The sequence below is a fragment of the Schistocerca serialis genome, chromosome 6 (assembly GCF_023864345.2).
Source record: "Schistocerca serialis cubense isolate TAMUIC-IGC-003099 chromosome 6, iqSchSeri2.2, whole genome shotgun sequence".
Lineage (NCBI taxonomy): Eukaryota > Metazoa > Arthropoda > Insecta > Orthoptera > Acrididae > Schistocerca > Schistocerca serialis.
This window is the reverse complement of record NC_064643.1, coordinates 141,043,062-141,069,224: the sequence shown is the minus strand read 5'-3', so window position 1 is coordinate 141,069,224 and position 26,163 is coordinate 141,043,062. Positions and strand designations below refer to the sequence as shown.

General features: G+C 45.1%; 1 protein-coding gene across 4 annotated transcripts in view; it reads left to right on the top strand.

The window, feature by feature from the left end:
- The window catches only part of LOC126483740 (hemicentin-1-like), a 1,186,523-nt gene that overhangs the window by 400,300 nt on the left and 760,060 nt on the right, over nt 1–26,163 (top strand). The window lies entirely within an intron of this gene.

The following is a 26,163-nucleotide window of genomic DNA, read 5'->3' as shown; positions in this document are numbered from 1 at the left end:
ATTTGAAACAGGATTAAAGTTCAGGGAGAAGAAATAAAAAAAAAAACTTCGATCTCCTGTTGACATTGTAAATCTGTCAGAGCCGGCTAAAAGCTTGGAAGAGCAGTTGAACGAAATGGATAGTACTGAAAACGGATTATAAGATGATAAGATGAGCATCAGTAAAAGTAAAACAAGGGTAATCGAATGTAGTCGAAGTTAATCAGGCGATGCTGTGCGAGTGAGATTAGCAAATGAATTGCTAAAGGTAGTAGAAGTGTTATATCATTTCGCCAGAAAAATAACTGATGATGGCCGAGTAAGGGAAAATGTAAACTGAAGACTGCCGACAACAAACAAAGCATATCTGAAAGTCAACAATTCGTTATTTTCTGATGTAAATTTAAGTGTTAGGAAATATTTTCTGAAAGTATTTGTCTACCCCTGCAACAACTGCAAATAACTGCTCTCTGTCCTGACGGAAGTAGTTACCGCACATGTGATTACAGTGCTGCCAGATTGCCAATATTTAATGTCCATTTACTGCACGAAGTATGAGCAGGACGGAGTTTGGTGAGAGACATTTTTGTACTACCAGTATGTGAGTAATGGCGCTGCGAAGTCCGAGTGCTCGAATTTTTCTTCACCCTCTATATGGCACAATTCTATTAAAAGAAGGAATTGGTTCATAGGACACATCCTGAGGCAGCAAGTATTTTTCAGTTGGTTAATGGAAGGATGTGCGAGGGGTAAAAACTTGTAGACAGAGACAAAGACGTGAAGGTTGGCTAAGGCACGAATTGAGTAAGCCTGTCCAAACGGATGTAGAGTGCGGTAGTTATTCATAGATGAAGAGGCTTGCCGAGGATTATCGTAGGAAGCTGCATGACGCCAGTCTTTGGACTGAAGATCACATGCTGTCCAAGACTGTAGAAACCTTTGTTATATGGCTTCCGGCAATGATACTGCGCTCGTTAGCATTGATGAAAATCTCTGGCTCTTCAGGTGGTATTGAACAATGCTGTCATTAACACACTCCCTTGAGGTGGATGATATCACTGTCACATACATCTGCTTCAGTGTGCATGCGGTGTTGTACAGTTACTTGAAAGAAGCACGTTTACTACACGTGCAGCTATTTCAGGCGTTTCATGTATTGTCATTATGAGCTCAAGCGCCCTAAGCTATGTATCTGCCTGCAGATGGCAGGTTGGATGAGTATAGCAATACGAAGATAGTTGGCAGTGGGAGCTCGTGAGAAGTATATTAAGTGGTTGCAAAGCAAACCAACAAGTGCTCTAGAAGTACATTTAGTGTATTGTATCCAAATGAAGCTGGAGATCCACTTGGTTGCAACAAGGAAAGAAGACAAGAAAATTGCATGTCGCCCAGAACGAGCATTGAAAATGCACCATTACGAGTTATGCACTGATGAGCCAAACGTGATGACTGGGTGTTGTGTGATTTCCTTAAGTTAGTTAGGTTTAAGTAGTTCTAAGTTCTAGGGGACTGATGACCATAGATGTTAAGTCCCATAGTGCTCAGAGCCATTTGAACCATTTTTTGAGCCAAAACATTATGACCAAAAGTTTAATAGTTTCTTTGTCCATCTTCGGAGCGAAATACATCACTGATGCTGCATACCACGGATCCGACGGTTTCTTAATAGGTATGTGAAGGTATGTGGCGTTAGATTTTTAATTCGTGTTAATAACGGGCCGCTGATTTGCGTACGAGGTGACGGCGTGCGGTAACAACCCAGATGGGTTCCACAGGATTTACATCAGGTGAGCTCCGTCGCCGAGACATCAACGTGAACTCACTATAATGCTCCTCGAACTACTGTAGCACGGTTGTGGCTCCGAAACACGGACAATTCAACTGCTGAAACATGACATCCCCGTCGGGAAAGACATCAAGTATGTAGAGATACAGGTGGTTCGCAGCACTCAGAATATCTTCGATTACTACGACAAGTCTCATGCAAGCGCAGGACAATGTCTCCCATATCATAATATTGCTTCCACCAGCCCGGATCCATAGCGCGCTGCACGTTTCGAGTCGTCATTACCTTAGATGACGGCGTTTGTGGAAACGACCATCAACATAGTATCCTAAAAATGTGATTCCCCCGAAGAGCCGACACGTTTCCATTGATCGACGGCCGAATCACGAAAGTCCTGTGCCAAAAGCAATCGTAATTGGCAATGTCGGTGGGTCAACAAGCGAACTCATAGGAGCTCCATGTTCAACAAAGTACGATGAACGATGTACTGCGAAACACTTGTGCGTGCACCAGCTTTGTGCTCTTTCGGTAGGGACGCCTCAGAACACTGTCCACTCTACTGTACACAGTAGACAAGCCTCCGAACACCATGTTCTGTGAAGAGTCGTGGACGTCCAACCACCTAGCGCCTGGTTCTAGTTTTACTGTCCTACTTCACGACAGTAGCACGTGAACATTCGACCAGCTTCGGCGTTTTCGAGATAGCCGTTCCGTGCTCTGCATAGTAATAACCTTCCCTTTGTCAAAGTGGCTTATCCAACGACGTGGCGCAATGGTCATCACACTGGACTCGCATTCGGGAGGACGACGGTTCAAACCTGCATCCGATCATTCTGATTTAGGTTTTCCTTGATTGGCCTAAATCGCTTCAGACAAATGCCGAGATGATTCCTTTGAAATGGCACGGCCTACTTCCTTCCCGACCCTTCCCTAATCCGATGGGACCGAAGACCACGCAGTTTGGTCCCCTCCCTCAAACCATCCAACCAACGGAAGTCGCTTACCCCAATGGATTTCGTGCCCTATGTCAAAGTCGCTTATCCCAGTGCAGCCCGCATCTTCGCTAAGGTGATCACCTGTCCGTGTGTGCACCGTTTACATACTTTAGTTACGGCGTCACCTGCCCCGCGACGCCACCAGGTGGCAGTCAATGTCGCTGTGGGATATGGCAATAATGTTTCGGCTTATCAGTATAAATCCTACAAACTAGCAGCGCAGCCCAAAACTCGGGTTCAAAGCTAAATCATTTATACGCCTGAAAAATTATGTACCAACAGCAAACACATAATATCCGCCAAAGTGACCTAGGACACATCGAAGTACATGTATTTCACTCTCTCTATTTGTGGTCTCCCGGTCGTTGCCAAAACAATGTCGATATAATATTTACATGTTTTGGAAAAATGTTGACTACAATATGACCGAATGGAAACAACAAGATTCATTGAGTTAATCAGCTTTCTGCACATGTCACTAAGGGCCAGAAGCGCAACGGCAAAGATCACTTACTACTGCGAACCACTCTCGCATCAAAGGGCTTAGTTCGCGACCGATTCACTTGCCAAAAGCTTGTTCCACTCTGCCGCCACCGGTCTACTGGCAGGTTCGATGCGGCCGACGAAGTCTTCCTAATCTCTCCATCTCTGAATAGCACTTGCACCAACATGCTCAATTACTTGCTAATTTAATTTTAATCTCTATCGTCCACTACAGGTTTTAGTCTCTACAGCTCCTTCCTGTACTATGAAAGTCGTTCCCTGATGCCTTATCACATGACCTGTCTACCTGTTCCTTCTTTTTGTCAGTGTTTTGCGCGGGTTCACCTTCTCGTTGGAGAGCCTGTAATCTTATGAAGACGTTAATTTTCAACATCCTTTTACAGCACCACATCGAAAACTCGGCGATAGTCTTCTTTTTCGACTTTCCCACTGCCCGGGCTTTAAGAAATAGAAATTCGTCGAGCTTAATTTTGAATCGGCAGGATGGAAGGTACGATGAAATGAGGGAAGGTAACACAGACTACTGCCAAACTCAGATTTATTTATTTATTTATTTTTAACAGTAAATGTTTCCGGGAGACCCAAACCCCGATTCTCGAAATCCATAGTTTAAAACAGCTGCAAACATTTGATTAGTTTACGTTAAGTACGTAAACATTTATGGTCGAGGACACAAAACCTTAATTATTTCGGTTTTGTTAGTTTCGGGGTATTCATTGAATGAGTGTAATCCGCGCAATTTGCTCTCAGTTTTGAGAAAATCTAGCAGTTTTCCACGCGTCTCGAAGTTCATGTCATCATAGCTGCTGAACTATGTGCCGTACAATGATATAACTTCGCAGGTCCATTCAGTGGCGTATGAAGTTACAGTCTGCAAAATGTGTACCATTAGAATTATTAACAAGGAAGTAAAAAATTAAACGTCATTCTCGATGCTGAAGTTTAACTGTACAAACAGCAAAGACGCAGTAAGAGATAAATGTTTTTCTCTTCGTTGATTACTTTGTGAAAATGTTTCGAAATAGTTTGAAATTAAATTTTTAAATATTTTAGGAATTGATACCTGACCTCATTCTCAAATACTGGATGGATATAGTCAGATTAATTGCTGCGCCGTGAGCTACACTCTTTCAAGGCATTTACACATTTTCTAACTTCGATACACTGACGGAAAAAGCCTCCCAACACCAAGAAGGAGTTGCAGGATATAAACGAAAGTTGGTACGCGTGTTTGTATGTACTCGTATGAAAGATGATATCTATTCAAATTGCGCGCCAGCCGCATAAGAATAGAGTTAGTAGGGCCACTAGGAGCATGCAAATCGAGTTTGCTTTAAATACAACCTGTAAAGGTCGTGAGCGATAGTTACGTCGTTGTACGTGGTGAGTTGGTCATCAGTCCCCTAGACTTAGAACGACTTAAACCTAAATAACCTAAGGACATCACACACATCCATACCCGAGGCCGGATTCGAATATGCGACCGCAGCAGCAGCGCGGTTCCGGACTGAAGCGCCTAGAACCGCTCGGCTACAGCGGCCGGCCATGAACAGCATTTCAGGGATATTTTCCAACAGGATAATGCTCGCCCACAAACCGCCGTTGTAATCCAACACGGTCAACAGAGTGTCGAAATGTTACCTTGTCCTGCTTGACCATCAGATCTGAATCCAATGGTGAACATATGGGTAATCATCGAACGACAACTGCAGCGTCATCTACAACCAGAATTAACCGTCCTGTATTGATCGACCAAGTGCGACAAGCGTGGAACTTCATCCCACAAACTGACATCAGACACCTGCACAGCACAATGCATGCGCGCTTGGATGCTTGCATTTAACATTCTGGTGGTTATACCGATTATTGATGTATCAGCACTTCAGATTTGCAGTGCCCTAACGCGTGCTTGTATTGACCTGTGATGTCGCAGTAATACTCACTTAAACATGTAATCTACACTCATGCTGGATAATGCTGATACATGGTGAAACAACGCTCTGGTGGGCGGTTTTCGGGCTTAAACCACCTCTGGATATGACCATGCGGTGAATTTGACCTGCGGTCGTCGCACGATGGCGCTGGCAGCAGTCCACATACGCAGATGTGTGTTGGTGCATGTCAGAGTACGGTGCAGCGAGTAAGTGTGCAGACGTTCTCACACGTGCTAATAGTGAGTGTGTGTTGAAAATGGCTCAAAGAACACGTATTGATGACGTTGTGAGGGGTAGAATACTAGGACGACTGGAGGCTGTTCAAACACAGCAGGTCGTAGCACGGTCCCTCCGTGTGCCACGAAGTCTGATCTCAAGATTATGGCAACGATTCCAGCAGACAGGAAACGTGTCCAGACTCTACAGTACGGGACGTCCACAGTGTACAACTCCACAAGAAGACCGATATCTCACCATCAGTGCCCGCAGATGGCCATGGAATACTGCAGGTATCTTTGCACGGGACCTTACCGCTGTCACTGGAACAGTTGTATCCAGACATACAATCTACAGACATGGTTTACTCGCCCGGAGACCTGCAAGGTGCATTCCACTGACCCCTGACCGCAGGAGAGCCCCTAAAGCCTGGTGTCAAGAACACAGTACATGGTCATTGGAACAGTGGTCCCAGGTTATGTTCACGGACGAGTTGAGATATAGTCTGAACAATGATTCTCGCCAGGATTTCATCTGGCGTGAACCAGATACCAACCCCTTAATGTCCTTGAAAGGGACCTGTATGGAGGTCGTGGTTTGATTGGTGCACTTGAACGCCTGCATATCTTAGACAGAGGAACTTTAACAGATCAGGTGTATCGGGACGTCATTTTGCACCAGTATGTCCGCCTTTTCAGGGGTGCAGTGGTTCCCACCTTCCTCGTGATGGATGATAACGCACGGCCCCACCGAGCTGATATCGTGGAGGAGTACCTTGAAACAGAAGATGTCAGGCGAATGGAGTGGCCTGCCTGTTCTCCAGACCTAAACCCCATCGAGCACGTCTGGGATGCTCTCGGTCGACGTATCGCTGTACGTCTTCAAACCCCTAGGACACTTCAGGAGCTCCGACGGGCACTGGTGCAAGAATGGGAGGCTATACCCCAGCAGCTGCTCGACCACCTGATCCAGAGTATGCCAACCCGTTGTGCGGTCTGTGTAGGTGTGCATAGTAATCATATCCTATATTGATGTCGGGGTACATGCGCAGGAAACAGTGGAGTTTTGTAGCACATGTGTTTCGGGACGGTTTTCTCAACTTATCACCAATACCGTGGACTTTTAGATCTGTGCCGTGTGTGTTCCCTATGTGCCTATGCTATGTGTAATGCCACGTTGTGCGGCACCTACAATTATCGTTAATTTATGAGAATGAGTCTAGATAAGTGTGTTCTCAAAATTTTATTACATTTTATTAACTATGTTTTGTTGTTGTGAGCCATTAACTTTAGATTATACTTCTTGATGAGTATGTTGTGATAGCATTTAAAATATATAAATTCCGTCAATAATTCTCTGAAAAATTTAAGGACCAGACATATAAAGTAACTTAACATATTAATAACTGATGGTAATGAATGAAAGTGTGGGAGCGTGATGCCATAGGTCTCCCTCTCGTGCACGGGAAGCTGTACGTTACATGGCGTCAGGTCCCCGTTACTATAGAGCCTGATGGGGTTCACCCCACGGCGAAAGACAGTTCAAAGAACGGGAAAAGATATAGTGTATCAAACAGTGAGCAGTGGCGGTGAATTTTGGTGGTGGTGTTCTTTAGAACAGGGACCAGTGGCAACATACAGATAACATCACTCGGAGAAGAAGCACAGACAAACTGGAAGGAGTGTAGCCCAAGTATTTGGTATTTCTCACAGCATTGTTTTACGTGCATGGGGATCGTCCAAAACCTCAGGTACTGCTGCCCAAAGCAGAGGAGGGTTTCATCCACAGTCAACCACAGCAGAGAAGAAAGGACCAACATCAAGCAGCGGTTGCCATTGGAACCACGTTTAACAGGATTGTAAGACACGCCATCTCACGCTCCAAAGTGGCAATTCGACTGAATGGAGGTGATCTTTCTGGATGACTACCGGTGTGCTGTGTTCTGTTACCATCCACAGATCGGCAGCACCATTTACGATGGTGTCGAGAGAGCGGTGAGTAAGTTTCTCTGAATGACTATACGTGACCGAATCGATGGATGCAGATGGAAGACCTCTTCGATCGAGAGGATATTCGGCTGATGGACTGGATTTCCCGTTCCCCCGACGTAAATCTCGTCAAACACATGTGGGGTGCGGTGGGAGGAGGACTGCAGCGCGTCCACACGTCCCAACGACTATACAGTAGTCAATGGCGCTGGCAGAGGAATGGAGCCTCAGGCAGAAGAACTCCTTACCAACCTTGCAGCCAGCTTGGGAGCACGTTGCTGAGCATGCACTGCCGTCCCCAATTATCACAGAGCGTATTAAGGATCGTGTCCCACCTTTGTTTAATGTCCAGAGGACCATCGTATATGGTTGTGGTGGCTTCAGCGGATTTACTGTTTTTGAATAAAAGTGTATTTATGTTCGTTTTATTGGGTGTTTCTGTCAGTTACCTTCCTTACGATACTGTAGCAATCAGTGCTATGTATAATTCAAATTTAATCGAGCTATGTTACTTGGCAGTAACACATCATGTGGAAATTACTTTTGTACATATGTTCTGTACAACGGCCTTGCGCACTGGGTACATCGGTTCCCGTCAGATCACTGAAGTTAAGTGCTGCCGTGTGTGGCCGGCACTTGGATGGGTGACCATCGGGGCCGCCATTCACTGTTGCAGTTTTTCGGGGTGCACTCAGCCTCGTGATGCTAATTGAGGGGCTGCTTGACCGAATAGTAGCAACTCCGGTCAAAGAAAACCATCATAACGACTGGGAGAGTGGTGTGGTGACCACATGCCCCTCCTATCCACATCCTCAGCCTAGGATGACACGGCGGTCGGATGGTCCCGATGGGCCACTTGTTTTTTTCATGTTCTGTACACCACTGTACAGTCTAAGACAGAAAAGCGGCACAACACGACGAAATTACCCGAATGGGGACGGAAAGCAGTACACTGGATGTACGTATATACAATTTTTTAAAAAAATTGGACGATTTATTCAAAAGAAAGAACTTTACAAACAAAGGAAGTCGATAACATGATGATCCGCTCCTGGTCTATATGAAAATAGTTCAAATGGTTGAAATGGCTCTAAGCACTATGGGACTTAACATCTGAGGTCACAGTCCCCTAGACTTAGAACTACTTAAACCAAAGGACATCACACACATCCATGCCCGAGGCAGGATTCGAACCTGCGTGAGCAGCAGCCGCGTGGTTCCGCACTGAAGCACCTAGAATCGCTCGGCTGCCGCGGCCGGCTGGAAATAGTTATTCGTTTTGGTACTGATAGACCGGGTTGTTGGATGTCCTCCTGAGGGATATCGTGCCAAGTTCTGTAAAATTGGCTGGGTAGATCGTCAAAATCCCGAGCTGCTTGGAAGGCCATGGCTATAGTGCTCCAAACGTTCTCATTTAGGAAGAGATCCCGCTACCTGACTGGCAAACATGGGGTTTGGCATGCACGAAGAAAAGCAATAGAAGCTCTTGACGTTTGCAGGTGGTCATTATTTTGCTGAAATGTAACTCCAAGGCAACGAAACTGAGCGTAGAATGTCGTCGACGTGCCACTGTGCTGTAAGGGTGCAGTGGATGACAACCAAATGTGACCTTCTGTGCCGGCCGGAGGGGCCAAGCGGTTCTAGGCGCTACAGTCCGGAACCGCGCGACCACTACGGTCGCGGATTCGAATCCTGCCTCGGGCATGGATGTGTGTGATGTCTTTAGGTTAGTTAGGTTTAAGTAGTTCTAAGTTCTATGGGACTTATGACCTCAGCAGTTGAGTCCCATAGTGCTCAGAGCCATTTGAACCATTTGACCTGCTGTGAAAATAAATAGTACGTCAGACCATCAAACCTGATCGTAGAGCCGTATGGCGGAAGACCTCTGTCTGATGGTTCTCCAGGCACGTCTTTGCGTCATCTGGGCTCAGTTCTAACCAGGGCTCATCAGTGAAGACAATTCTCTTTCAGTAGATAACATTCCAAGCCGCCACTGCCAAAACGCGAGGCCACAAAAGACAATAGTAGTCGGCACAAGGAGCGCCGTGATCTCAGCCCGCTTTCTGTGAGTCGTCTATCAATGGTTGTTGTGATCACTGAAGCACCAGTTTCACATTGAATCTGTGATAATGGTGAATTTGCCGCCCTGAGCTTCCCCACTGACTATTACTCATTCCTCACGTCATGTTGCCTCTGTTGGTCGTCCGCTTGTTCTTTGGGGCTGTGTTCTGCCATGGTTCATTCTCTTCTGCCAACATCGTCCAATAGTGGCATCGCTCCTGTTCTAATATCGAACTATTCGTCCATTACTCCAGCCCTCTTCTTTGAGCCCAAATACGCGCCCTCAAATGCAATTTGAGCCATTTTTTAAGTCTAGGGGACTGATGACGCCAGATGCTGAGTCCCATAGTGCTTAGAGCCATTTGAACCATTTCATCATCCTTGACAGCTACGCGGTGAAACTGAGCTGCAGCGTCACCCAGTCATCCACGGGTCACCATCATTTACAGTTTCGCATTGTCCGTAGATACCTTTATGAGTATCACTTTGTGACCAGTTTGAGTAGCTCCTTCGTGGTGTGTCGTTTCTTTTTTTGTCTCGACGTGTATTTGTTATCCTCGAAGCCGTTACCAGGCAACCCGCGATTCCGCGTTTAGTAATGTAGGTGGTGTTAAGAAATGCTCTGTTCTGAATTTAGATACGATTATTGATAGTGTTGTATGCACCAACAGTGAGAAACTTTGCTCCCGTCTTCCGGAAAGCAACGGCTGGGTCTGCGGTGGGGACTTGCACAGACCGCAAAGCGGCCGCCATTTCTAGAGAGGCAGAACGCACGATTATGAGACGCTACCGCTTTGTAGCGGAGTCACATTGAAGGCCATCGGGCCGAAATGGTAGCGCAAATCGTCTGCGAACCGCTGGAGCAGTTGGCTGCAAACGGCACGGCACAGTGCTGCGACGCAAGCCAAGATCAAAGACGTCGCCGAGTCGCTCCGAAACTCGACAGCAGGCGCCGGATTGCTGCTAGACGCCGGAGAGGACGGCGCGAATGCAATTGGGATAGGCTGTCTGCGCTGGCGGCGCTGACAAAGCCCACCACGCCCAACTATGTCTCCTACTCAGGTCTGGAGCCGAGGGCGTCGCAAGGAGGGACACACAGGCAGCACTGCGGTGGCGCCGGCTTGTGCTGTGTCGCGAGTGTGCAGCCAAGGAAGGGAAGCAGTCTCCAATGTCGGCGACCTGCCTGCAGTACACTCCCTAACTCCAATAACACGGAGCTTATTTTTTTCTCGTCACGTGCAAGATGGGGGACCTTTCTCTCCACTCTGCCTCTGTAGGAGATGACGGGTTGCCAGAGGGCGGAGCCCTTTGCAGCCAGTTGAAGTTAATGCTGTTATGGCACTGTTTATTTTTAATTTTGAATTCGTATTTGGCTTGGACACATTATGTGAACTTGGTGGATCGGAGGAAACTTTTGTTATGCATAGTCCGGAAATATACTTTATTGCTGATAAAAAAACATACCCGTTGAAAAAAAATCTTTTGTGGAACTGTTTGCCCAAGTTTAAGGCATTCTAATCCCCATTTATTTGCCCTGATTCTTTTCAACAAATACTAACAAACTTCTGAACAGGATTGATGTATCAGTAACTCCTGTTGTCATGAAATCATATCCTTTCTGTTCTGGCGAATGTACACTACTGGCCATTAAAATTGCTACGCCACGAAGATAAGATGCTACAGACGCGAAATTTAACCTACAGGAAAAAGATGCTGTGATATGTAAATGATTAACTTTTCAGAGCATTCACACAAGGTTGGCGGCGGTGGTGACACCTACAACGTGCTGACATGAGGAAAGTTTCCAATCGATTTCTCATACACAAAGATCAGTTGACGGCCGTTGCCTGGTGATACGTTGTAGTGATGCCTCGTGTAAGGAGGAGAAATGCGTACCACCACGTTTCCGACTTTGATAAAGGTTGGATTGTAGCCCAGCAGGTTTATCGTATCGCGACATTGCTGCTCGCGTTGGTCGAGATCCAATGACTGTTAGCAGAATATGGAATCGGTGGGTTCAGGAGAGTAATATGGAACGCCGTGCTGGATCCCAACAGCCTCGTATCACTAGCAGTCGAGATGACAGGAATCTTACCCGCATGGCTGCAACGGATCGTGCAGTCACGTCTCGATCCCAGAGTCAACAGATGGAGACGTTTCCAAAACAACGACCATCTGCACGAACAGTTCGACGACGTTTGCAGCAGCATGGACTATCAGCTCGGAGACCAATGGCTGCGGTTACCCTTGACGATGCATCACGGACAGGAGCGCCTGCGATGGTGTACTCAACGACGAACCTGGGTGCACGAATGGTAAAACGTCATTTTTTCGGACTAATCCAGGTTCTGTTTATAGCATCATAATGGTTGCATCCGTGTTTGGCGACATCGCGTTGAACGCACGTTGGAAGCGTGTATTCGTCATCGCCATACTGGCGCATCATCCGGCGTGATGGTATGCCAATGGTTACGCGTCTCGGTCACCTCTTGCTCTCATTGGCGGCACTTTGAACAGTGGACGTTACATTTCAGATGTGTTACGACCCGTGGCTCTACCCTTCATTCGATCCCTGCGAAGCCCTACATTTCAGCAGCATAATGCACGACCGCATGTTGCAGGTCCTGTACGGGCCTTTCTGGATACAGAAAATGTTCGACTGCTGCCCTGGCCAGCACATTCTCCAGTACTCTCGCCAATTGAAAACCTCTGGTCAGTGATGGCCGAGCAACTGGCTGGTCACAACACACCAGTCACTACTCGTGATGAACTGTGGTATCGTGTTGAAGCTGTATGGGCAGCTGCACCCGTACTTTCCATCCAAGCTCTGTTTTACTCAATGCCCAGGCGTATCAAGGCCGTTATTACGGTCAGATGTGGTTGTTCTGGGTACTGATTTCTCAGGATGTATGCACCCAAATTTAATGAAAATGTAATCACATGTCAGTTCTAGTATAATATATTTCTCCAATGAATACCCGTTTATCGTCTGCATTTCTTCTTGGCGCAGCAATTTTAATGGCCAGTAGTGTAGTTGCGCCAGTTCTTCCTCTCTCAGCGCGAACGTTGTATATTTCAATAATTTTAGATGGTCTGTGAAGGAGTTTGTTTATTTTTTCATCGTGTGCAACTAACTGGTAGAATATGTCTGGTGCAACTTCCAGAATGACATGTGGGGTGTATACCATTTTTATGTGGGTAACTGAAGGTGCTTGGTTTGTGCTGTAGGACAGATTTCGTGAATCCAGCTTATTTTAATCTACTGCATCTACAGCGTATCTCGGTAAGAGCGTGCAAAAAAGTAACACGACGTAGAGGATGTGTCACCGAACAATTTGAGGTAGGAAACCTGGGGTCGGAAAAGCCATCTAACGGAGATAATAGGAATAAAATCACAGTATTGTGTACTCTGTTATTTACGTTAGTTAGAGGTAACTGCAAATACCATCACCAACACAATGAACGTACCATTTGTACTGTATCTTACAAAATGTGCTAAACTGACGGCCATCAACCTCAATGCATGCATGACATCGGCGAGCAAGGTTCTGACACACCCTGGCAAATATCTCTGGTGTGTTTCGAACCACATCACAGACAGCTACTATTGTGGTAACTAATTCCATATCCGTATCCACTGGGGTCTCATACACGAATGACTTTAGACATCGGAATAGGAAATAATCAAGGGGATTCAGTTCAGCTGACCTCCCAGGCCATGGAATAGGATCTCCCCTTTCAATCCAGCGAACAGAAAATACTTCCTGGTAATCAGTTCTTCCGCCTTGTTTCCTTGCAGAAAATAAGGAATGTAGATGTAAGTAAACAGTTTGCAAAAACAGACATAATGTCTGATAGGATAACAGCAATCAGTGATTTTATAATGTTACTTATAATCCGTCTTGATTGCAAATTTTTTATTCATATGACCAGTTCCGGTTCATTCAGAACCATCTTCAGATCTGATATTTCAGTTACAGGAGTAACCCGTCCAAATCCAGCAGCTTTCACATGCTGCGTAACATGTGACGCAGATCTGAAGATGGTTCTGAATGAACCAAAACCGGTCATATGAATAAAATATTTGCAATCAAGACGGACTATAAGTAACATTGTAAGTAAACAGTACAATACGTATAAACTTGAACGCATGTTAGTTGCAAATAAGCTGGAAACCAGTAACGTTAGATACACCGGCAGACAAGTTTCCTTCCATATCTCCTTAAGCTGGCTTCTCCGACCACAGGTTCGCTACCTCAAATTGTTCGGTGGAGCATCCTCTATGTCCTGTTACATTTTTGCACGCTCTTACGAAAACACTCAGGATGTGTATCGCACTGCTCCTCACATTCATCAATAATTTTCTTTGTGGTGAGAGTGTCGTGTAATGAGGCAACAGGAAAGTCATTTGCTAGGTCTCCTCTCATTTTTAGAAATCTCCTGTTGGTAGGCGCAATCTTAGTTTGATTGAGTGCCATTAGCTGTGTTTGCATTTCACAGCAAAGTAATGGGCGAAAGAATATATTGCATGCAAACGGTGACACTAGTGGGGCAATTCAACAAATTCCATTTGGGGCGCGACGCATATAATTAGACTCCCTCATGGATTGAGGTATCTGTGGATTAACCGAAGGATGTCCGCAGTAATGCTGACTTTGCCGGTAAGATATTGCACCGATGCGGCATCTACGGATGTGTCTGCAGAGATGAGCAGTAATAACCTTTAACCGCACGCCTGTGGTCAAAAGTCAAATGACAGTGTCACTACTATTATTTTCTGTTTTTAAATTGCGTGCGGTCGGATTATTATTGTTTACCTAGTCGTTTATTATCCATACCGGAGGGAATGCAGATGTGTTGGATGGATTACGTAACACGGTAGATCCGTTTTCGACATTTGAAAAAGCTTAAGGTGGTGACATGCAGATCTTCCTGATGTTCTGCAGAATTACACGTATATCTCGCTTCCGTCGTATCAGGTGACGCCTTGTGTCTGACTCATTCTCCTTTAGATTACATAAACTGAGGTGACTTACGTAACTAACGAATGTATCCACAAAGTAACATGAACGCTTTTCTAATACACTCCATCCATTGGAAGCTTCGCTCCATAGTCTAACTCATATTTGTTTATCACATTCATACATATACATATATATGAATACTCTGCAAATTACAATTAAATGCCTGGCGAAGCGCCGCACGGGTTAGCCGAGCGGTCTCAGGCACCTTGCCACTGTTTGCGCGGCTCCCGCCTCCCCCCCCCCCCACCCCTTCCGTCGGTGGTTCGAGTCCTCTTTCGGGCATGAGTGTGTGTGTGTGTGTGTGTGTGTTTTGTCCTTAGTGTAAGTAGTGTGTAAGTCTAGGGACCGATGATCTCAGCAGTTTGGTCCTATAGTACCTTACCACAAATTTCCAAATTTACTGGCGAAGGGTTCATCGAACCACCTTCACACTACGTCTCCACCGTTCCACTCTCGAACAGGGTGCGGGAAAAACGAATATTTTAATCTTGTTGTGCGAGTTCTGATTTATTACGTTTATCATTTCTTCCGATGAAGGTGGGCGCCAGAAAAATATTTTCGCATTTAGATGAGAAAGATGATGACAGAAATATCGTGAAAAGATCTTTTCTTAATCATGACCACCCCAACTCGCGTATCATATCCGCCACACCCTCTCCCTTATTTACCGGTAGTGAAAAACAAGCTGCCTTTCTTTGAACATTCTCGATGTCCTCCGTAAATACTATCTGGTAAGGATCCCACCCGCGTAGCAACACTTAAGAGCAGGTCGGACAAGGGTAATCTTTAGTAGGCCTGTTCCATCTTCTAAGTGTTCTGCCATAAAAGGCACCATTTGGTTAGCCACCCCTACAATATTTACCATGTACTTATTCCAGTTTAAGTTGTTCGTGATTGTAGTCCCTAGGTATTTAGCTGAATTGACAACCATTAGATTTGTGTGATTTGTCGTTTAGCCGACATGTAATGGGTTCTTTTGAGTACTCATGTGGATGACTTCGCACTTCCCATTATTTACAGTCAGTTGCCGTCTTTACACCATATGGATGTCCTATCTAACTCACTTTGCAGATAATGTTGATCTTCTTGTGAATTTAGTAGGCGGTACGCGACAGCATCATCTGCAAACAACATAGAAGGTCTGCTCAGATTGTCTCCTAAATCGTTTGTGTGGATTTGGAACAGCAGAGGGCCTATAATACTTCTTTGGAGAACGACCGATATTACTTCCGTTTTAGCTTATCCTTTACGAATGTTTAAGAAATTGTTACCGTTTATGCAGTATCAATACATAAAACTGCAACCAGTCACATTTATGAAATTCTTTTTTATTCCATAAACATGTTTTTTAACCTTTTCGGCCTGATCTTCACATGATGCACAGGAAGTTACATGACTGTTTCATAGTGAAATTCTGGGTTGAAAATTTGTGCCCTGACCGGGACTCGAACCCAGAATCTCCTGCTTACATGGATGTGGTGTGCGTACTGTAAGACCTTCGGTACACACACCATCAGACCACTTAGGTTGTCGCTCTAACGAAGTAGGCGAGTGCCAACAATATGTCTCGTGGTCTTATCGTGGCGTGTTTATATTCTGCCGTTAGGTCAGACGATAGAAATGCTACTTGCACGCTTAGAGTAGCAGATTGACGGTGGCCAACTTTAAACAGAACTTGATTAATTTTCACACACATTTATTAAAATAGTAACAAGCATAAACCTTACGTAACTTGGTTCTGGATACTATTTGCAATTGACAATCTGAAGTTCCTTTGGTCTTGGTACGTTAATCATATTCTCACATATCTCTGATACTTGACAAACAGTCTATACATTTATCTTCATGGCTATGTACAGGAATATGATAATCTTATTAGGCGCAGACTGAAACTTGACTATGGACTGGTACAGACTAATGCAGACTGGTAAAGACTGGTGCAGACAAATGCAGACTGACTAACCGTAGGTCTGTACACTCGATATAATTCCTCGCGCGTTCAGGTATCACTGCGCGAGTGTGATTCGCGAGGAGAAAAGGTTGTACATTAGCAGCAATCTCATTGGCTGCGTTACATATTAATACGCGGATCGGCGGAAGCAGAATTTGGTCCGTCTCTAAGGCAGCCCCATCTCTTATTGCGGAGACGGACGAGCGCTGCGCCTGCGCTGCTGTGCTTAGCGGGGTGCGCTCTAGTGGGAAAGTTGTGTACGCGCTGATTACGTGGAACTATGTACACAACAATGGCAGACGCCCTATCCATCTGAGCCACCGAGGACACAGAGGATAGTGCGACTGCAGGGACTTATCTCTGCCACGCCTCCGGTGAGACCCACATTCCCAACTTATTGTCCCGCACTATATTCGTAGTGCCCCTACCCATTACACTCATTACTCGCGGCTTTACGGCCGATTCCCGTAAGAGTTCGGGCAACGTGTGCGCATCCGCACAGAAGATTGCCAAATGGCCGGTGAGCCTTAACTATACATTTGAAGATGGTATCTGTTCTTTCGGACATGTCGGAAAGAACAGATACCGTCTTCATATATACGTAGCAAACACCTCGAAATGTTGTGCAAGTCAGCCTAAACGTGTCGCCGTGTCGTCACAGCGCTCGACGAGTTTACAACATAGTAAATACGTAGACGTCCTGTGCCAACTCCGAAGCCACGGCTCAGCTGATAAACTGATAGGATTTCAGAAATATTGTGTCAACAGTTTAACCTGAATGGCTCGTGAGACGACTGCCATTGGCGGCACACTGCGCCATTACGGGTCGCAGCGTGTAGTGAGTTCGGGCACACGGGTCGGGGGCTGCGGCCGGCGCGCGTCTGGAGGCTCTGGCGGAGATTTGTGGGCCGGGCACCGTGCCTCGTTTGTGCATGCGGGATGCCGATGAAAGATGCAGGCACTGCCGGGGTGCGGTCTCGCCGCCCGCCCCGCCGCGGCTCAGGGGCAATTCTTCCGACGCCGGAGTCCTCAATTATTCACGACACGAAAGGGATTCCAAAACACCGCGAAGGCGCCCGGCCTCCACAAGCGTGGCGAACAGGTGTGTGTGCCGGCCTCACGTCCCACAGTTTATGGAGACAGGCAGCTACTGGCTGCGCAGTTCTGGAGACTAATGTTACCTGGCAACATTGACGGCCTCTTCAGTACCAGCAACGCTTATGTTACTAAGGGGATCGGCTTCAGACAGTGGAAAGCACACACAGAAGTCGCTGTGTGGTCGTGGACTTTATACTGGTTTCACAGTGAATTTTAGTGCCTAGACGAAATACACTTAAAAATAGCGGATATAAGGACACCTCCAAGCGGCGCCGCGATAATCCCGTGTATCACCAGCTCTAGTCTTGATAATGGCTTCAGCACGTCATGGAAGATTTACGAGTTTCTTGGGGAGCGCCGTACACACCTGAGGCCAATCACTGTTTCCTAGATCGTCTAGAGACGCCAAATTACATGGATGCTTATTGCTACGTTCCATGCGCTCCCCCGATACTACCAGATATTTTCTTTGGCAGTTTTCTTTTTTTTTTAGTCTTCTGACTCGTTTGATGAGGCCCATCACGAATTCTGCCCTGTGCCAAGGGCACATATTTTCGAGTCTCTGTCGTCTTCTACAGTTTATACCCTCTCCAGCTGCCTCTTCGAGCATCTACATCTACATGATTACTCTGCAATTCACATTTAAGTGCTTGGCAGAGGGTTCATCGAACCACAATCATACTATCTCCCTACCATTCCACTCCCGAACAGCGGGCGGGAAAAACGAACACTTAAACCTTTTTATTCGAGCTCTGATTTCTCGTATTTCATTTTGATGATCATTCCTACCTACAAAATATTTACGCATTAGGAAGAGAATGCTTGGTGACTGAAATTTCGTAAATAGATCTCGCCGCGACGAAAAACGTCTTTGCTTTAATGACTTCCATCTCAACTCACGTATCATATCTGCCACACTCTCTCCCCTATTACGTGATACAAAACGAGCTGCCCTTTTTTGCACCCTTTCGATGTCCTCCGTCAATCCTACCTAGTCATTACTTGATGTCGTAACAGATAACCTATCATCCTATCGTTTCTTCTTGTCACTGTTTTTCCACATATATTTCGTTCCACCCCTATCCTACGCAGAACCTTTCCATTCCTTACCTCATCAGTCCACTTAATTTTCAAGATTCGTCTTTAGTACCAAAACTCAAATACTTCGATTCCCTTCTGCTCTGGTTTTCGCATAGTCCATGATTCAGTACCATAGAAGCTGTGTTTCAAACGCACATTCTCAGAAATTTCTTCCTCAAGTTAAGGCCTGTTTTTGATACTAGTAGACTTCTCTTGCCAATGTTAGTCTAGTTTTGGTAATATATCGGGTGTTTTTGCGTACTATATAGGATGATTTAGCCGGGAAGTCGAAATACGGAAGGGTGCCTCACTGTTTGTCAAACCAGTACCGTTCAGTAGCTTATCAAAAGAATCTGGAACCGCCCGCCCCCCCCCCCCTTTCAACCGTATAATGCGGAATTCACCACCAGGCGCCACAGAGGAGGGAGGAGGACGCGCCAGTATAACAGAAGGCTGTGAGTTTTCTATTGCCAATAGAGGAGCAGTAACAGCCGAACGATTCAACCTGGTGAGCTCAGTGACTTCGAACATGGACTAGTCATTCGATGTCGTCTGAGTAACAAATTCATCATGGACATTCCAATGCTTCTAAAGTTTCCCTAGTCTGCGGCGCCACCCGAAGAACAAGTTACAATGTCAAAATCAGTACCTCGCGTCAAAATCACAAGTAAATATAACCTCTGTCAGGCGCAACGAAGAGTCGGAGGTGTCCACGTAGACATTTCTCAAGAGTTCCATACGCCACTACGTTAGTGAACTCTTAGAATTGAGCAGACACTGTTGTAATTGCATTTGCTATGTACTGTGAAGTTTACCTACGATTACTTGCACTTAGCCACAGAACGCCTTCTTTTTTTATATTATATTACTTGCAGTATTGCAGACTTAATAAGTCAACGAGTCAGAAAGATAAGTATACCTTTTTAACTCATTTGTGTGACTTTGTTACTAATTTGTTGGTGCGCTGTAGAGCCGTCGTTCTCCTATCCTGTTACCTGACCGTGGGGCACAGCTGTATAATAGTAGCAGACCGAAATTGTGTTAGCGGTATACTGCACCAAAAGCCGTTTCATGAACTCACAAACTCGGCCTAACGCAACTGAACTGGCAACTAGGCCTGCACAGCCGTAGCGACAAGGCCTTTACAAGACTGACGAACAGAGACCGTCGAACATTGCAGTAAGTGGTTGTGAAAACCACATGAAATCAGCGAAAGAATCAGTCCACCTAGCATGACCTTTGTGTAGGTAGTTCAAAACAATGAGGTACAATGGGGAAGCAGCCCCTCATAAACCACTGTAGTACATACTAAGCGACGCCTAAGATCATCCAAAGAGTGACGCCACTGGGCAGTTGAAGCGAGCAACTTGCACTGAATATCCAGTGGAAGGGTTTTGGTTTGACAAATGTCTGGAGAACTTAACCTGCCATAGCGTGTGGTGCCAACAGTGAAATACGGCGTAGGTGATGATAGAGAAAGCGAGTGTTTTTCGTGGTTAAAGTGTGGCTTGGTGATGATAGAGAAAGCGAGTGTTTTTCGTGGTTAAAGTGTGGTCCACTTTATTACGCTTAAGAAAATACTCAATTTGGAAGGATATGAACACATTTTACAACTCTGTGTTTTGCGTCCAGTTCAAGGACGATGATTCTTTGTATCAGCACGATAATGCATCCCGTCATAAGGAAGCATCTGTGAGGCAATGGTTTGAGGAAAATAACATTCCGGGAATGAACTGGCCTGCCCAGAGCCCCGACTTGAAGCCAATGGTAGACCTGGAGAATGAGATAGAGCTTCTGCTTCGCTCCAGTCCCCAGCACCCAACATCACTGTCGTCTCTCACTCGTGACTAAGAATTGCTGCGATTCCTCTGCAATCATTCAGACACCTCATGAAAGTGCTCCCAGCAGATTTCAAGCAGTCATAAAGGCGAAGGGTGGACACATCCCATATTAATGTCCACTAACATTAATAGTTTAGACAAGAAGAGAATAGAAGCTTTCGAAATGTGGTGCTACAGAAGAATGCTGAAGATTAGATGGGGAGATCACATAACTAATGAGGAGGTATTGAATAGAATTCGGAAGAGTTTGTGGCACAACTTGACTAGAAGAAGGGATCGGTTGTTAGGACATGTTCTGAGGCATCAAGGGATCACAAATTTAGTACTGGAGGGCAGTGTGGAGGGTAAAAACCGTAGAGGGAGACCAAGAGATGAATACACTAAGCAGATTCAGAAGGATGTAGGTTGCAGTAGGTATTGGGAGATGAAGAAGCTTGCACAGGATAGAGTAGCATGGAGAGCTGCATCAAACAAGTCTCAGGACTGAAGACCAAAACAACAACAACAACTGTCCGATTACTTTTGATCGGATAATGTACGTGTGCAGCGCTGTGAGCGCGGCTGCAGTTGTCTTGACAGACACGAGTGTCCACGACATTCTCATCATGAAGATTCAGTAGGAGGGTGAATACTACCCCACCAAAAACGTTGAATGAAGTACCCCGGAATGTTAATGGTGATTTGAATGAGTGGGCCCAAGTCGTGGTACAACAAAGAAACACCGTCCGAACAAGCCTTGGAGGTTCAACGGCACCGACCGGCTGCCATGTCAACCTGAGCCCGGGTGGGGGTACGCAGGGGTATATGGTCAGCATACCGCTCTCCCTGGAGCTGTCAGTTTTCGTAACCGGTGCCGCTACTCCTCAGTCAAGCAGCTAGTCAATTGGTCTCACAAGGACTGAGCGCACCCCAATTGCCAACAGCACTCGGCAGATCCGGAAGGTGACCCATCCAAGTGCGATCCAAGCCTGATGGTACTTAACTTTGGTGACCTGACGGGAATCGGTGTTACCACGCTGCAAGGCTGTTGGAATGGTACAACAGACACCACCCAAACATCAGAATCTCCTCTGGCCTAAACTACATTCTCCACATTTCAAGTTCAAACACATCATCATTACAGGTTCCTGCGCGCTCAGTGCCTTACATTGTTTGAATGCAGTCAAAGCTGCGACTTGTCCCATTGCACTACATCCCTGCATTCAGCTACTGTAAGTTTCTTTTAAAAAAAGATGAGCAAGATTTTTGTGTGTATTTGAACAATGGCCTTTCACGAAGCACTCCACTTCCAACATTTATTGCATGCAGACCGCTTCAAAATATTTGCTCAGAAAGTGCTTGAGATGAACCTCCATTCACTGACAACAGCAGTTTTTGCCGACTGTCACTGAGAAGGTGTGACAATCGTCAGCAGTCCCTGTCGGTTGGGTTTGTTTTTACGCAGGGTTACGTACATGCGAGTGGTACTGCATTCTTTGTAGACACATTGGACAGTTCGTGCTGATATGCCAAGAAATCTCGCACTTCATTCACGCTGTCGGTCGTCAACACGTCCAAACACGACAACTTATCTCTACTGTTCATCTACATGTCAACGCACATTACGATCCTGATTCCATATATACATTTGGCACATACACTCCTTATCACTACCACGACGTTCGTCAGCTGTCAGTTGTGGAAGTTCACATGAGAGCCTACTGTCATTTCTACAGACTCTACAGCGCTCCAATATATTTTCGCCGGTGAACTGGTGTGTGAGAACGACCGACCAAGTGCAACGCAACTGACTAATAAATTGCTAGAGAAAACGGCTCGAATGCAAAAAAGTATAAATTACCTGAGTTGTATCGGTTCCTCGCATCCATTGCGAGCTACATGTCCGCAAAAAGAAATAACAACTGCACACTCTCGAACTTACATTCTGTCAATGTTAATCGGAACACTTATTCGCTCCCCCTCGACTATTACCATATGCGCTATACTTCAAGACAGGGTAATGGCCGGCCCCTTGTGACCGAGCGGTTCTAGGCGCTACAGTCTGGAACCGCTCGACCGCTAAGGTCGCAGGTTCGAATCCTGCCTCTGGCATGCATGTGTGTGATGTCCCTAGGTTAGTTAGGTTTAAGTAGTTCTAAGTTCTAGGGGACTGATGACCTAAGAAGATAAGTCCCATAGTGCTCAGAGCCATTTGAACCATTTTGAACAGAGTAATGTAAACACCACCTCAAACGTCAAACATAAAACGTGTTTAGACATCAATACATGACATTTGGTAGTAAAATGAATGGTACCAACAAGAGTGAGACGCATCTTGGAATCCGCTTGTTGTGAACCGCGGCTCACTTCCATACAAACAAACAGGTGCTTTCTCAGGCGTGACGTGAGCCTCGACCACAGCGGACACCTATTCCCTCCATCGCCTGAGACACGAACGAAGACTCGCCGACGCAGTTCGCTGTTTTTTTAAACCATCTTTGTCAGTTGGTGTTTCCTCATAGCAAAATGAGAAGCAACGCGTCACGATGGATTTGGTAAATATTTTTAACAGAAAGGAAAGTGTTATAAGATGTATAGGAACTGTTCAACTCAAAATTATAGGAAACTACAGATAGTCACACAAAAAAGGTAAAATGCTACAGTGAGCCAGTTGCAAAAATCACTGTGTGGACGATGTGGCCTATTCTATACCTTATTTTAGATCTATATGACGATGCTGTGCTGATTATATTTATATGGTTTGACGATGCCATTGTGGCCTTATTACCTTAGGACATGGTGTAAAAAAGATCTGAGGTTGGTCATTACGAATTGAAACCGGTCATCGTCTAAAGAATTGATATTGTGATCAAAGACTGGAATAAAAGACATGCTACAGTAATTATTTATTCGGTGCAACAACAGAAATTACAGTAGAAGTGCGGATCTGAAGATAAGGATCATCTTATGAGAAGTAGGACACCCTGATTTTTAGTGTGTGTTCCGAAAGACATCGGTGTTTCTGTGACCACAGTATCAAACTCCTCTTGGGAAACACCAAACATAAAAAATGACAGGCCTAGGATGGTTCAAATTTCATTCGGCTACGATTGCTCTGGAGACAGCTGTGACGAAAAGACACCAACTTTATAAATTCCCTGATGACGTTAGGGCAGTCAATTGCAGATGTGTCACTTAAAAAACCGTATGTAGATAGAAGGTAATACAGCACCAGAAAAGTAACTGCCAGCTGCACAAATTAATGTAAAGATAGCATCGGGGATTCAATACTCCCTTAACTGACACCCTGGGCAGGGATGAATTAAATTCTGATTGCACTGACTCAGGGATCCCTTTTCCTATTTGGTATTGGTTTGTTGCCTGTACCTTTCAAATCTGCTACCTGTTTCAATTTTCTTTTAATACTTCTAGTTTTTATAAATAGTGTTTATGCTACGCAAAATTCAGATTCCAAGGCCTCTCTTATTTTAAACATAGCGATAGATTCCTTCCGTCTCGATTCCGGCACTCGTGTTTTTTATATTAAACGTGGCCGTGACATTTTAAAAATTTCGAAGTGTGTTCCAATATTGTGAGACACGAACTAACACCACATTAAAATCAGTGTCAAGTGAATGAATGTTGATTAGGCTGTGTGCTTCGCGGTGCCATCAGATAGATAGCAACAACGGCCGGGACACGGCTATCATTTTGGAAGACACGGCTACGATAGGAGGCTAAGCTGTTAAGCTTAACAGCACATCTCACTCAGCTTTATGATGAGACACGACTGGTGAGGTGTTCCTCCACGTTATTAATACTGCGAGACTGCATCAGCAAAGCGAACTGTGTCAACATTACGCACTCGTTTAGGTGATGATAACAATTTCGATTATTTGTGACTGATACTGTTTATTCGATTTCGACTTGCAGTACACTGAGAATTTTCAGATATAAATGAGAAGCTCATTTACAAACGGCACAAAACCTGTAAAATCTAGTTTAGCAGGAGAGATAAAAAAACGCTTTACAACCACAGTTGCATCAGAATAAGTTTTGTGTCTTTGTTGTTTTATTTAGACGGACTCTGACAAACAATACGCCTCGTATGTCTGTTAAACGTTTATTTTAATTATTATTGCATTAATAAAAATGGATTGGTACCTTTTGGCAGAAAATTGTGTCAAGTTCGGTAACTGTCGTTCTGTTGTTGATTCACTGTATTCATCTGATGTACCAGACCCCACAACTATTTAAAAACTCACAGTGAACTTAAAAAAAGCCAGACATGTCCTTAAAACATAGTGTCATGTAAATAGAAGTCGGTCGTGTTCTGTGTGACGTCATCATTACCAAGAAGATCAACGACTGGCTGTTGGGATTTGGTACTTCCTGGAAACGAAATAAGGTTGGATTTGGTACTCTTAGCAATGAACAGCAAGTGTTAAGGGGAACAGATAACGTATACGGCAAGTTTTGGCATACATAACAGTGTTTATTACATGGGTAATTGTTCTGAGTAACTGTTACCTCATTTTTCAATTTTTCGGGTTTGGTACCTTTTGAAAATGAGCTTCTCAAATATCTGTATGAATCCTTTTCCTGTTTTAGCGTGAGTAATCTGGCTCCACGTTTGCAAAACCATTTCTGGTTCACGTTGTATTCATTGATGGTCCAAAACACTACGACCACTGCCCACCACGAGATTCGATGTCGCATTGATCGCGTTGCGGCTACATGAGATGGCAAGAAAATTATATAAACCGAGCAAAAAGTAATGAGGAACAATTTGTAACAGTCCCGATACATACGTTTTTTACTTCTCAACTAAGATATTAATTTCAAAAATAATTTAGAAAAATACTAATTTCAAGTTGCTGCTCAGTGATAGAAGGGTGACAAATAGGAAAAAAATCGTTCAAATGGCTCTAAGCACTGTGGGACTTAACATCTGAGGTCATCAGTCCCCCTCGTGATGACTGGGTGTTTAGGTCTAAGTAGTTTTAAGTTCTAGGGGACTGATGACCATAGATGTTAAGTCCCATAGTGCTCAGAGCCATTTGAACCATTTTTAATCATCAGTCCCCTAGACTTAGAACTACTTAAACCTAACTAACCTAAGGATATCACACACATCCATGCCCGAGGCAGGATTCGAACCTGCGGCCGTAACAACAGCGCAGTTCCGGACTGAAGCGCCTAGAACCGTTCGGGCACAGCGGCCGGCGACAAATAGGAAAAGAAGTCTTTAATGATTTTTATTAAAAATTTGTTACACGCGCTCGACTGAGAGCTCACGACCTGGTGTCCGGCACTGAGTTCCAGGGAATGCATTACCGGGAAGATTGATTGTTGTGTGTGATGGAGACGCCTAACAGAGGACTAAGATGCTACATCCTCAACCTGCCACACTCCCGGAACTAATTGCTTTTTGTACCACTCAACTCTTTGCTCTGTACTCGTTCCTGACTAATGTCTTTATAATTGGGACAGGGCAGAGCTATTATGATTAAAAGACATTGATTTCCTTTCAAAGACAGTTAAGTATCGATTAGAAGGAAGCGCAACGCCTGTATTATTCTTTGTAGACTACATTCAAATGGTTAGTTCAATGATCTGTCGTTTCTCTTACTGAGTGAACATGTGTGACAGTGTGATTGCTTGTTTTCAGTCAATTTGCTGAATTTGCAGCTATTTTGTGCTACGTGGATCTTGTGGAGCTGAGCC